Below are 13,594 nucleotides of genomic sequence, written 5' to 3'. Positions count from 1 at the left end.
TGCCATCTGTAGCTTATCAAAAATTTTTCTAGACTTATATCAATATCACCTTTAGTAAGAAAACATTTGATACAGTTCAAGTTTCTGATCTAGATGATCCCAAGGAAAAAGAAAAACTAAAAATAAGCACTTTTACGATAGTGGAGGATTCTTCCACTCAAAAGATAAATCTATTAGAAGAATGATTTCAGGCTGTTGAAAGAATGGACTTTTATGGATTCATGGATGCATTAGAGTTATGTCTAGTGCTTGATGTGGTAATTTCGTCTAAGTTCAAGGTCTCAAAGTTTGAAAAATATGATGGGACTAAGTGCCTTATAACTTATGTCACCATGTATTATTATGAGATGATTGCACAAAGTTGTAATGAGAAGCTTATGATTCATGTGTTTTAAGACATTTTAATAGGTTCTGCCACTGTCATAATGATTTTTAAGGACTATTAGACAAAATTTTTTTTAAAAGTTTCAAAACAAAAGGAATCGCCACCAATTTTTTTTATTAGGTGTGATTAACTACCTAAAAATTTATCTTTTTAATAAAATAATAAAATGAGTTAAAAGTTTATCAAAAATACAATTTTGATATACAAAAACAATGTTGGATTCAGGAGTTGGTTTTGCATGAGGAAGCATTAGCACTCTCATAGTGCCCATAAAAATGATACCAATTGATCATATGTTATTCTAACTATTAATAAGAAATGGTCTTAATTTTAATATTTAAAAATAATTTTTTATCCTTTTTTTTTAGAAAATCATTTATTATTGGAATAAGATGAAAATATTTAGTATTGAAATATTTTCTAATTTTTCAATAACTAGGTAGAATTTCGAAGAATTTTTCTCTACCTAACATTCTCAAAATATTCCTTAAATTTTGGTGTAATATTCTCTTGCAAAAATAATTATTGAAAAGCCATCTAATATTTAAGCAGGATCTCGACGATTATTTTCATGTAGATATATTGACCATTTTTTTATACATATGAAAACAAATTTTCAAAACTATCGAAATACCAACTCACATTTTTTATTCCACCACATGATGCAATACGAGATAAATAAATAATGCCAATGTCATTAATAATCTTACCTTATATGCACCTGACCTTATATCTATTATGTCCATTATTATTTACTATAATTATTATTTTAAAAGGAGATTAAGAATGAAATAAATTTCATTTTTATTATTTTGTGAAGGAAAATTTCCTTTAATTCCTCAATATTTAAATGGAATTTAAGAAAATTTATCCTTTAAAACATGATTTGGATTCCCTTTAATATCTAGGTAAGGTTTCCGAGATCATCCTTTTTCTTAATAAAACATTTTAAAACATTATACAATTAAGAGGTAGTCAATAATATATGCAATGAATATGGCAGCAAATATCATAAGAAACATTTGCACGACAATAATAAGGAAGGAAAGTGCCATGACATGAATACAATATGCCATAAATCATGCAATAGACATAACTAGCCAATTTCAATCTTTTTATTTATTTATTTTTATTATTATTATTTTTTATTGGCGAAGGAAAATATCTTTTAATTCCTCAATATCTAAGTGAAATTTAAGGGAATTCATCATTCAAAAAATGATTTGGATTCCTTCCAATATTTAGGCAATGTTTTCAAGATCATCATTTTTATTTATAAAAACATCATTAGTATTATTTTTCACATAAATTTAAAGTATATGGAAAATAAATTATTTCAAAAGTGAATTAAATCATGAAGAACTAAATTGCACAAGAATTTAAATAAGCATTGAAATTTGACTAATCAAGGAAATTAAGAATGCATGGAATTTAAATTATAATTAAACTTAATCAACATAGAAGAAATGTGCATGGACATGAGTGATATGAAACATATGTGAAAAATAAACCTTATTGATAACAAGCAAATTTTTGGCCTCATATTTTAAATTGTTTATCAAATTTTTTGTGAAAGATAATTTCTTTAATCCCCCAATATCTTTTAAAACACGATTTGAATTTGTTCTAATATCTAGATAAAGATTTTGAAATATTTTTTATGATATTATTATAGTTGTTAATTTTTTCTTTGTAAAAAAAAAAAAGAATGAAAGTCCAAAGACAAAATTTCATTTTTATTTTTATAGCCCTCAAATCTAGTCAAAAAATTCTCTTTTAAGTTAACCTTTACAATTTTGAAATCCCATCCTAACATCCCATTCCATTGTTTTAAGAATTTTATTATTAATAAAAGATAAATTCCAACTTAAAGTAAATGACTTTTTCTAGATCTTACCCATGCCATCTTTAGGAAAAAAAAAACCCATTTTTCTTTTGTTCACAACTTTTTAAAATACAACTTTATTGTCCTACCCATGCCATCTTTTTTGTACTTTAGACTAAATAGTATGAGGAAAAAAGAAACATAATAGTACACCACACCTAAAAGCCATAGATCCTATTGTTCTATCTAAAAAGTTCTTAATGTTCTTAAACTCTTAGACTTTCCACTCATTTAAAAATATTCCTATCTATAGCCTTAAACCTAGGAGGAAACAAAAATAAACAATGAACTCCATGGTGGTAAAAGGGAAGGAAGCTTGGTTTAGAAATTTTTTGCTATAATTTTGAAAGTCATTGGGTTTTCTACGCTTTCATGCTATCTTTCATTTAAAACATAAAAAAAAAAAAAACTATTTTCCAACTCAACAAGTCCCGTGAGCAATGAGTGATGGACAAGAGAGCTTAAAACATTCATGGACAACAAGAAGAAAATGACCTAGAGTTTTTCAAAACCAATAAGCATGAAGAAAAACTGAAGTTATAAACCCTAACTATCATGGATGCAAAATGGGTTTTCTGAGTTTCCATGAATCAAACATATTTAAAATAGCCCATGTTCCTAATAGTTTATATGTAAGAAGAGAAGGATGCAATAATTATAAAAAGATTGAAGCTTTTAGTTCTCATACATCAGCTTTGGGAATAGTGACTCAAATCTCACAACGGATTTGTTTAGGATTAGCTAGATATTTCTTGATGATCAAGAAGACTTACAGAAGAAGAATTTCAAGAGAAAAAAAATTTTTAATAGGTAAGTTTGAGATGCAAAAGAAGAATTCTAAGAGAAAAATGAATCTTAATAGGCAAGTTAGTATGCTTATAAATAGGTGAAGTCTCTATAGAGTTAGACATGAGAAAAAATGTAAGAAAGCTATAGGATTTTATAGAATAGACACCCCAAAAGACTACTGGAGATTTATGTCTTATGGGTGTGTATGTATGAATATTTATGAATGGACTAGAAAAGACTGAGAGGGTCCACATAGGTTTGATGCATGATAGTGAACTAGAGGAGATTGAGACCACATAGGTATGGTGAATGAGTGCAAATGGGTATGTGTTTATTTAGGTTAAGAATACTCTATAGGACTAGAGGAGATTGAGAGAGTCTAAGGATATTCATTGTTGAGTGGTTGATATGATTTGCTATATATTTGTAATTCTCTATAACTAGTGGATTTTTTTCTTGTCCATGGACATAAGTCAATTAGATCAAATCATGTTAAATTGTTGTCTCTTGTGTGATTAATTAATTATTTGATTTTACTTTTGCTGCTATGATTGGATTAGGGCTTTTTAGCCTAACACAAACCACACACAGTAAAATCAAGAAACAAACATCTCGAAACTTGGACAACAATCCTAGATGTGGTAAATCTCACACAAAAACATTAAGTAGAAAAAAAAACAAGCTTCAGATTTTCATAAAGACCATTAACAAAAAGAGAAATAGCAGACAAGACAAGAAAAACTCCAAACCTTCCCTTTACAAACCACCATCCTCCTATGTTTAAAAAACCATTCTTATTGTTTAAAAAACCTTTTTTTTATGTTGCTTCTTTCCCTTATTTTGGAAGCTAGTTGTTTTTTTTTTTTAAATTCTTTTGCCTCATTTCTTTAAAAGCTATTCAATTTTTTCTTTTTTTTTTTAAAATTTTTTTCATCCCGTACCATCAACTATGAAAAAAAAGAATAAAAGACATGAATAAAAAACACATTCAAGCATCTGTACACAGCTCATACGCAGGAAATGGACAACAAACACAAAAAGATGGGGCTTTCACCCATACATGCCATGTATAGAAAGAAGTGAGTTTTAATCTTTCCATAAAGGAACCACATTCAGAAAAGGAAAACAAAATAAGATCGATCCTACATTTAAAGTTGGTTTTGGAACTTTATATCTTTTCAAACACTTTCACTCTTTTTACTTTAAAATGCCTTATTTCTCTTATGTAAAAACTGAAACAATGGACTCAAGAAAACAAAGCTGGTCATACATAGAAATGACTCATAAGAAATAAAAATGGTTTTTTTTTTTTTTTTGCTTTTCCTAAAAAGCTTTGGCTTTTTTTTTTTGCTAATGTTTTTATTTTTTCATGCAAAGTTTGCTTTCTCTCTTGTCTCTCTCTTTTATTTTTTGGCCTTTTTTCTATTGTTTCACAAGCTCTTTTTTATAAAGTCTTTCTTTTTTATTTTTTTTCTACAATCTTTCTCTATTTTTTTTTAGTTTTTTTATTTTTTTTTGTCTTCCTTCCTTCACCCAAAAAAAACTCTTAGGTCTTGAAAGCCTCTTTCTTTTATAACGAATGAAAGCCTTTTTCACCAAGCCTTGTCATTTGTCTTATTCTTCTCCCTTTCCCTACCCTACGATTTGGTCGGGCACTAGTGCTCCTGTATTTGTCTGTTACAAGTGCCATTAGCTTCTATCTTACTTGGCTGTCTCCTTCATGTATGGATCATGGGAAAATAGAGGTTAAGCTAGGTTTCCTTTGGATTTACCTTGGTTTTAGGTTGGCTTGCTTCTTTAAGTTTTTTTTTTCATGCATTCATGTGGAATAGAGCCTCCTTTCTTTCATGCCACATGAATTCCTATGCAAAAGGCCTTAAAATCAACCAAATATGTTTTTTCTTCTTTGTTTGTTACGAGCCTTTTCATTTTTTGTTTTAAGCTTCTTTACATGTTTTTGTTTTATTTAGGTATCATCATTTAAGCCATTTCCAATGGCCAATTTGGGCTTTTTTTTTAAGATCATTTTGGGCCTATATATTAGGCCATTTATAGGCTATTGCTAAGGATTAATTTTGGCTATACTTTAGGGTTTTGTAAAATGGATTAGTTTTGTAAAATGGATTGTGTAATAGGCTTGAAAAATAAAGGTCTCGATCAATATTCAAGAAACCAGCCTAGATCTAAATGAAATTTAAATAGTGTCACATTATTTTGAACAAAATTAGGTGTCTATAACTACTTTTTTTTTGCATATTTATGATAATTAGGAATAAGGCAAAGATATAGACAAGGGTTTTGTCTAAATGATGCTTTCGAGAGAGATCTTTTTTTGTTTGTTTGTTTATTTTGTTTTGTTGTTTTTGTTTGTTTTTTGTTTTCTATGTTTTTGCAAATTTTAGAAATGAATTTAAAAAACTCAATAATTTTTAAAAAAAAATTGTAGAAGCTCTTTTAGGTAAAGGCTCAATAACTTTTGAAGACAAATTTGAAAACTTATTTAAGTAAAGGTTTAACAGCTTTTTAAAAATAAATTTGAAAGCTCTTTTAAGCAAAGGCTCAATGACTTTTTGAAAATAAATTTGAAAGCTCCTTTAAGTAAAGGTTTAATAAATTTTTGAAAATAAATTTAAAAACTTCTTTAAACAAAAACTCAACAACTTTTGAAAGTAAATTTAAAAGCTCATTTAAGCAAAAGCTTCAAAACTTTTTGAAAGTAAATTTGAATGCTCCTTTAGATAAAGGCTCCATGACTTTTTCAAAATAAATTTGAAAGCTCTTTTAACCAAAGGCTTAATGACTTTTGAAAATAAATTTGAAAGCTCATTTAAACAAAGACTTAATGACTTTAAAAATCTCATATTTGGAAAGGTCATCTTGAACAAAGGCTTTGAAGCTTTAAAAATCTCATCCTAAAAAGCTTTTCTTGAATAGAGGCTTCGAAATTTTAAAAATCTCATCTTTGATTAGGACAAAGCTTTTGCAAGTTAAAATTTGAAAAATTTAGAAAATTTCCTTAACCACAACTTGATCCATCATATTTTAAATCTATTTGAAAACATTCCCACCTTGTTTTGGTATTATAAGTTTCTCATGACTAAGTTTGATCTCTTGTTTTCTATAATACTGTAATATGCATGTAATAGATGAATGTAAATAATAGTATACATGTCATGTGGCCATTCATTTCATACCATGTATTCGAATGTCATAGTAACCAGGCTCAATAATCAACTTTGTCATTCAAATTTTGGATACAACTCTGGTTATTCCCATTCATTTGAAGTCTTTTCTTGAGACTTTTGGTTTTTTTCTTTTTTTCATTTTCATTTTCCTTTTCAATTTTTTTTGATTTCACATAATGATTCTCACATGCATCCATTTGCTTAAGAATGTTCTCTGGTTGTTTATAGCCCTTGGGTATTGATATTCTCCTTGGTTTTCTTTTCATTTCCTTTATTAGATTTTTTTATTTTTATTTTTATTTTTTTCATTTTTCATTTATCTTTCTTTTTATTTTTGTCCTTAAGTCTTTCCAAAGCAACATCTAGGTTTGTTATAAACATTACCAATCATTATCTTAATTCCATGAAAAATGTAATGAATTCATGATAAAGATAAACAAGAAGATTTTGATTACGAGGAAAAAATGATATCCATTACTAACACAAAGGGAGTACAGTAAGGCCTGAAAAAAAGGCATAAGCCTTTAAAGTACAAAAAAGGGAAGGTAATCAAAAGGAATAGACATCGAGGAATCAATTATCAATTCCCCAAATAATGAACATTTGGATGATTCTTATCAAACTTATGCGGATCCTTAATCAAAAACTCATACCATCAATGATGTTGATTTTTTAAGTTTATTGGATTGATCTCTCTTCCTATGACCTGAGACTAATATAGATCAATTTTTTTGTTCAAACCACTTTTTTTATATTGATTCTTCTTGCATCCATGTCCTTTTTTAAGTTCTCAACTCCATCATACCTTTCTTACTTGTTCTTACATTTAAACTACCTTTTTAAGTTTTCCACTTGGATAACCTTCTTATGACTCAGATCACCCTTTTTGACTTTTCAATTTGGGTGTTCTTTTTTTTTTTTCTTATCTGAGTTACCTTTTCTAGTTTTCAACTCTAATAACTTTCATGTGACTCAAATTGCCTATTTTTGAGTTTTCAATCTCGATCTTTTTTTCTTTTTCATTTCTTTCATTTTTTCTCTTCTTTTTTTTTTCTTTTCTATTACTTTTTTTTTCTTTAGGCATAATACTTTTTTTATAGCATATGAGTTTACTAGATTTGGCAATTTATTTTCATCCATTTTTGTTAGAATCAATGCTCCATTCGAGAAACCTTTCTTCACCATGAATGGATCTTCCTAATTAGGTGTCCATTTTCCCTTGTATCATGTTAGCCTGGCAGGATTCTTTTTAGGACCATTTCACCCTTGCAAAAGTGGCTAGTCGCATTTTTTATCATGCATTTGCATCATCTTTTTTTGATACATTTGATCATGTAAAAGTGCTACGAATTGTTTTTTCTCAATGAGATTAACTATTTAAAAGGATTACGAACCCATTTTGCTTCTTTCAATTTTACTTCCATTAAAACTCTTAGTAAAGGAATTTTCACTTCAATAGGTAGCAAAGGCTCTATTGCTTTTGAAAATAAATTTGAAAACCCATTTAACCAAAGGCTTAACAAATTTAAAACTCTCATCCTGAAAAGCTTCTCATGAACAAAGGCTTTAAAACTTTAAAAATGTCATCTTGAAAAGCTCATCCTAAACCAAGGCTTTAAAACTTTAAAAATGTCATCTTTGAAAATTTTCTCTTGAACAATGGTTTTGAAACTTTAAAAATCTCATCTTTTACTATGATAAAGCTTTTACAAGTTAAAATTTAAAAAAATAAAAAAATTTGCTTAACCATAACTTGATCCATCATGTTTTGAATCTATTCATAAACATTCTACCTTGTTTAGGTATTCTTAATTTCTCATGATAAAGTTTGATCTCCCATTTCCTATAATACTATAATATGTATGCAATAGATGAATGCGGAGAACACTATGCATGTCATGTGACCATTCATTTTATACCATGTATTCCAATGTCATAGTAACCAAGCTCCATAATCAACTTTGTCTTTCAAATTCTGGATACAACTCTGGCTATTTCTATTCATTTGAAGTCTTTTCTTAAGACTTTTGTTTCTTTTATTTTTTTCATTTTTAATTTCATTTTCATTTTTTTTATTTCACATTATGATTCTAACATGCATCCATTTGCCCAAGAAATGTTCTCTGGCTACTTATAGCCCTTGGGTATTGATGTTCTCCTTGGTTTTTCTTTCATTTCCTTTCTTGGATTTTTTTAATTTTTTCTTTTTTTCATTTTATTTTTGTTATCTTCAAGTCTTTCCAAAGCAACATCTGGGTTTGCTATGAACATTACCGATCATTATCTTAATTCCATGACAAATGCAATGAATTCATGATAAAGATAAACAAGAAGAATTTGATTACAAAGAAAAAATAATATCTATTACTAACACAAAAGGAGTACAATAAGGTATTAAAAAAAAGCATAAGCCTTTAAAGTATAAAAGAAGAAAGGTAATTAGAAGCAATAGACATCAAGGAATCAATTATCAACTTCCCAAATAATGAACATTTGGATGATTCACTTCAAACTTATGTCGATCTTTAATAAAAAAAAATCATGCCATCAATGATGTTGACTCATTTGAGTTCATTGGATTGATCTCTGCCCCTATGACTTGAGGCTAATGTCGACCTACTTTTTAGTTTAAACTATTTTTTGATATTGATTCTTCTTACATCCATGTCTCTTTCTTGAGATTTCACTCCACCATACCTTTCTTGCTTCTTCTTACATTTAAGATACCTTTTTGAGTTTTCAACTTAGATAACCTTCTTGTGACTCAGATCGCCCTTTTCAGGTTTTTAATCTAGGTTTTTTTTTTTTATCTGAGCTACCTTTTCAGATTTTTAACTTAGATAACCTTTATGTAACTTAGATTGCCCTTTTTTAAGTTTTCAGTCTGGGTTTTTTTTTTCTTTTCCTCCTTTCTTTTTCTTTAGGCATAATACTTTTTTACAACATCTGAGTTTACTGGATTTGGCAATTTATTTCTATCCATTTTTGTCAGAATCAATGCTCTACCTGAAAATGCTTTCTTCACCATGTATGGATATTCGTAATTAGGTGTCCATTTTTTTTTGTTATCATGCTAGCTTGGTAGGATTCTTTTTAGGACCAGTTCACCCTTTAAAAAATGCATAAGTTGCATCTTTTTATCATGTGCCCCTGACGTCCTTTTTTTGATACATTTGACCATGGGAAAGTGCTACAAGTCTTTTCTCCTAAAAAAGATTTAACTATTCAAAATGATTATGAAACCACTCTTCTTATTTCAATTTTTCTTCCATTAAAACTCTTAGTGAAGGAATTTTCACTTTAATAGGTAGTAAAGGCTCAACGACTTTTGAAATAAATTTGAAAGCTCTTTTAAGCAAATGTTCAACGATTTTAACAATCTCATCTCGGAAAGCTTATCTTGAGCAGAGGCTTTAAAGCTTTAAAAATCTCATCTTTGAAAAACTCTTTTTAAACAAAGGTTTTGAAACTTTAAAAATCTGATCCTGAAAAACTTCTCTTGAATAGAGACTTTGAAACTTTAAAACTCTCATCTTTGACTAGGACAAAGCTTTTGCAAGTTAAAATTTGAAAATTTCAAAAACTTTCCTTAACCATAACTTGATCCATCATGTTTTAAATCTATTCAGAAACATTCCTACCTTGTTTTGGTATTCTCAGTTTCACATAACAAAGTTTGATCTCCCATATCCTATAATACTATAATATGTATGCAATAGATGAATGTAAAGAACACTATGCATGTCATGTGACCATTCATTTTATACCATGTATTCCAATGTCATAATAACCAGGCTCTCATAATCAACTTTGTTTTTCAAATTTTGGGTACAACTTTGGTTGTTTCCCATTCATTTTAAGTCTTTTTTTTAGACTTTTAGTTCCTTTCTTTTTTTCATTTTCCTTTTAATCTTTTCCTAATTTCAATTATGATTTTTACATGCGTCCATTTGTTCAAGAAATGTTCTCTGGCTGTTTATAGGCCTTGTGTATTGATGTTCTCTTTGGTTTTCCTTTCATTTCTTTTTTTCAATTTTTAAAATTTTTTCTTCTTTTTCATTTTTCACTTATCTTTTCTTTTATTTTTGTTATCCTTAAGTCTTTCCAAAGCAACATCTAAGTTTATTATGGGCATTATTGATCATTATATTAATTCCATGACAAATGCAATGAATTCATGATAAAGATAAGTTAAAAAAGTTTAATTACAAAGAAAAAATAATATCCATTACAAACACAAAAGGAGTATAGTAAGGCATCAAAAGAAGGTATTAGCCTTTAAAGAACAAAAGAGGGAAGGTAACAAAAAAGAATAGACATCGAGGAATCAATTATCAATTCCTCGGATAATGGACATTTGGATGATTCACATCAAACTTATGTGGATACTCAATAAAAAACTCATGCCATCAACGATGTTAACTCTTCTTAGTTCATTAGACTAATCTCTACCCTTATGACCTAAGATTAATGCAAACCTATTTTTCAGTTTAAACTACTTTTTTATATTAATTCTTCTTACATCATTGTCCCTTTCTTGAGTTTTCAACTCATTGTACCTTTCTTGCTTCTTTTTACATCTGAACTACTTTTTTAAGTTTTCAACTTGATAACCTTCTTATGACTCAAATAGTCCTTTTTGGGTTTTTAATCTAGGTTTTCTTTTTTTTCTTATTTGAGCTACCTTTTTGGGTTTTCAACTTAGATAACCCTTTTATGACTCAAATTGCCCCTTTTTGAGTTTTCAATCTAGGTCTTTTGTTTTTCTTTTTATTTAGGCATAATATTTTTTTTATAACATTTAAGTTTACCAGATTTGGCAATTTATTTCCATCATTTTTTGCCAAAATCAATGCTTTACCCTTAAAAGCTTTCTTCATCACATATAGACCTTCCAATTAGGTGTCAATTTTCCTTTGTTATCATGTTGGCCTGGCAGGATTCTTTTTAAGACCAGTTCACCCTCACAAAAACACCTAAGACACATCTTTTTATCATATGCCCACATCATCCCTTTTTGATATAGTTGATCATGGGAAAATGCTATGAATCTTTTCCATTCAATGAGATTTAACTATTTAAAATGATTGCAAACCCACTCCATTTCTTTTAGTTTTACTTTCATTAAAGCTTTTAGTGAAGGAATTTTCACTTTAATAGATAGCATAGCATCCATTCCGTACACTAATGAAAATGAGGTGGCTTCAATAAAAGTGTGAATTGATGTTTTGTAAGCATGCAAAGCAAAAAATAATTTTTATTGCCAAACATTATAAATGTCAATCGTCTTTTTTAGTATCTTTTTGAAATTTTTACTGGCTTTTTCACTACACCATTCGTCTAGGATTGATAAGGTGTCAAATTGTGGTGTTCTATCTTGAATTGTGAAAATACTTTTGTAAACACCCATTTGTGTCCAAGCCCAAGTAAACCCATTGACATCTAAGCCCACTTGTGTCTGAGCCCAAGTAGGCCAATTGATGTGTAAGCCCAACTAGGCCCATTTTATCTGGGCTTGATTGGGCCCATTAATGTTTAGGTCTGATTAGGCCCATTGATGTCTGAGCTTGATCAAGCCCATTGACGTCCGAGCTTGATTAGATCCATTGGCATCTAGGCCCAATTAGGCCCATCCTTGGCCAGGCCCAATTCGATGGTTTTTAAGTTGATATCTTATATCATGTTATTATTGTTGTTGTTGTTGTTATTATTATTATTATTATTTTTTTTTTGTTTTATTTTTTTGTTTTGCTTTTTTCTTTTATTGCTTTCCTTTTCCATTTCAATTGACACATGCACAAAAAAGTGAATCATGATCAGAATCCCTTGGTCAAATTCAATCAATGATTACTAAAATTTTGGACTTAAAATGTCGTATGGATAAAATGCAATCTCAAGATTCAAGCTTAGAATTGATTCTATTTGTTTCCTAAAATCATTCTTAAGGCTGCCTATAAATTGAACTAATTTCTACAGAGAAACACACAGAAAATTTGGAGAGAAGATTATTGAAAAAATTTGAGAAAGTTTGGGAAAGGGTTTTGCCAGTTTAATTTTAGGGTTATGGAGTTCAATATGAAATTATGGGCTCGATTTTATGTTTTTGGGTTAGGATTAGGGTTTAGGACTATTTTGGGACATTTTGGGAGTAATCTAGGTGAAATTTGAGAAATCTACGAAAAATTTAAAGAAATTTGGGTTTTTTTTTTTTGTTTTTAAGGAAGAACATGAATTTTTGATGAATTTTCCAATGATCGTTTGAAGTTTTTGGTGATATTCCAGTGAGATTCCGCTAAGATTTTCAAAATCCAATACTTTTTCCAGAAACCAATGGGTTTTTCAATTTTTGATTGAATTTTTTGGCGACATCCCCAAAAACTGATGAGATTCTCAATTTTGAGTTGTATTTACCAATGGGTTTTCTAGAGAGAAGATAGAAAAAATAAAGGTAGAGAGAGAAGGGCTCGGGTGATTCTGAGAAAAAATATTGAAGCTTGGCTTTTATTCTATTGTTGAATGACATTGTTTTGAATAAGCTAGGATCCGCGCGTAGACCCGACAACCTGTGTGTTAACCTGCGCTCTAACCCGACCTGATTGCAGGTTTTTTTTTCATTTTATTTTTATTTTTGATTTGATTTTATTTTATTTTATTTTTAACCTATTTGTTATTATTTTTTGGTTTTATTTTTTTCTAAAGAAAAGGGTTATTTTCTGCCACTTTTATTTCTAAAAAGAAAAAAGAAAAAAATAATAAAAAACTCATTTCAATAAAAATAAAAAAGTTAATTTTCAAATAAACAAAAATAATTTTTATCCTCTAAACTATTGGAAGATTGCTTTAAAGTGAGCCCTATCAAACTATTGGGATGTTTCACTAATTTTTCTAGAATAAAAATTAATAAATCCAATGACGAAGCTTATTCAGAGTGAGACACTAATCTCCATGAATACTCTTAAGGTGAGAAAATTATCCTAAATTACTACAAACTATTAGGACATTTTTAGGGTTAATTTTCAATATTATGTTTTTTGGTAAATCATAAAAATGATTGAGGCTTGGATAATTCAAAATTAAAACTAGTACCATCCTTTGGATAGGCATTGTAGGGGTGCTACAATCTTCTCCATGCTAATCGACTATTGAACCTAGAATTTGTTTTTGCAGACCAAAATATGTTTCAGGTGGCCAATCACACCTAATAAAAAAAATATTGGTGGTGACTCCCTTTCATCCATATCTAACGGTAGGTTTATGAATCTATACATCATGACAGCTTGGCGACTCCACTAGAGATATTGAGAGTCAAGTCAGTAAATGATTTCTTATTATCCAAGCCTCGCTTAATAA

This window comes from Durio zibethinus, chromosome 5 (assembly GCF_047325235.1).
Source record: "Durio zibethinus cultivar Kanyao isolate XHJ-2024 chromosome 5, ASM4732523v1, whole genome shotgun sequence".
Taxonomy (NCBI): Eukaryota; Viridiplantae; Streptophyta; class Magnoliopsida; order Malvales; family Malvaceae; genus Durio; species Durio zibethinus.
The sequence above is the reverse complement of the archived record's forward strand: the minus strand, read 5'-3'. Positions refer to the sequence as shown.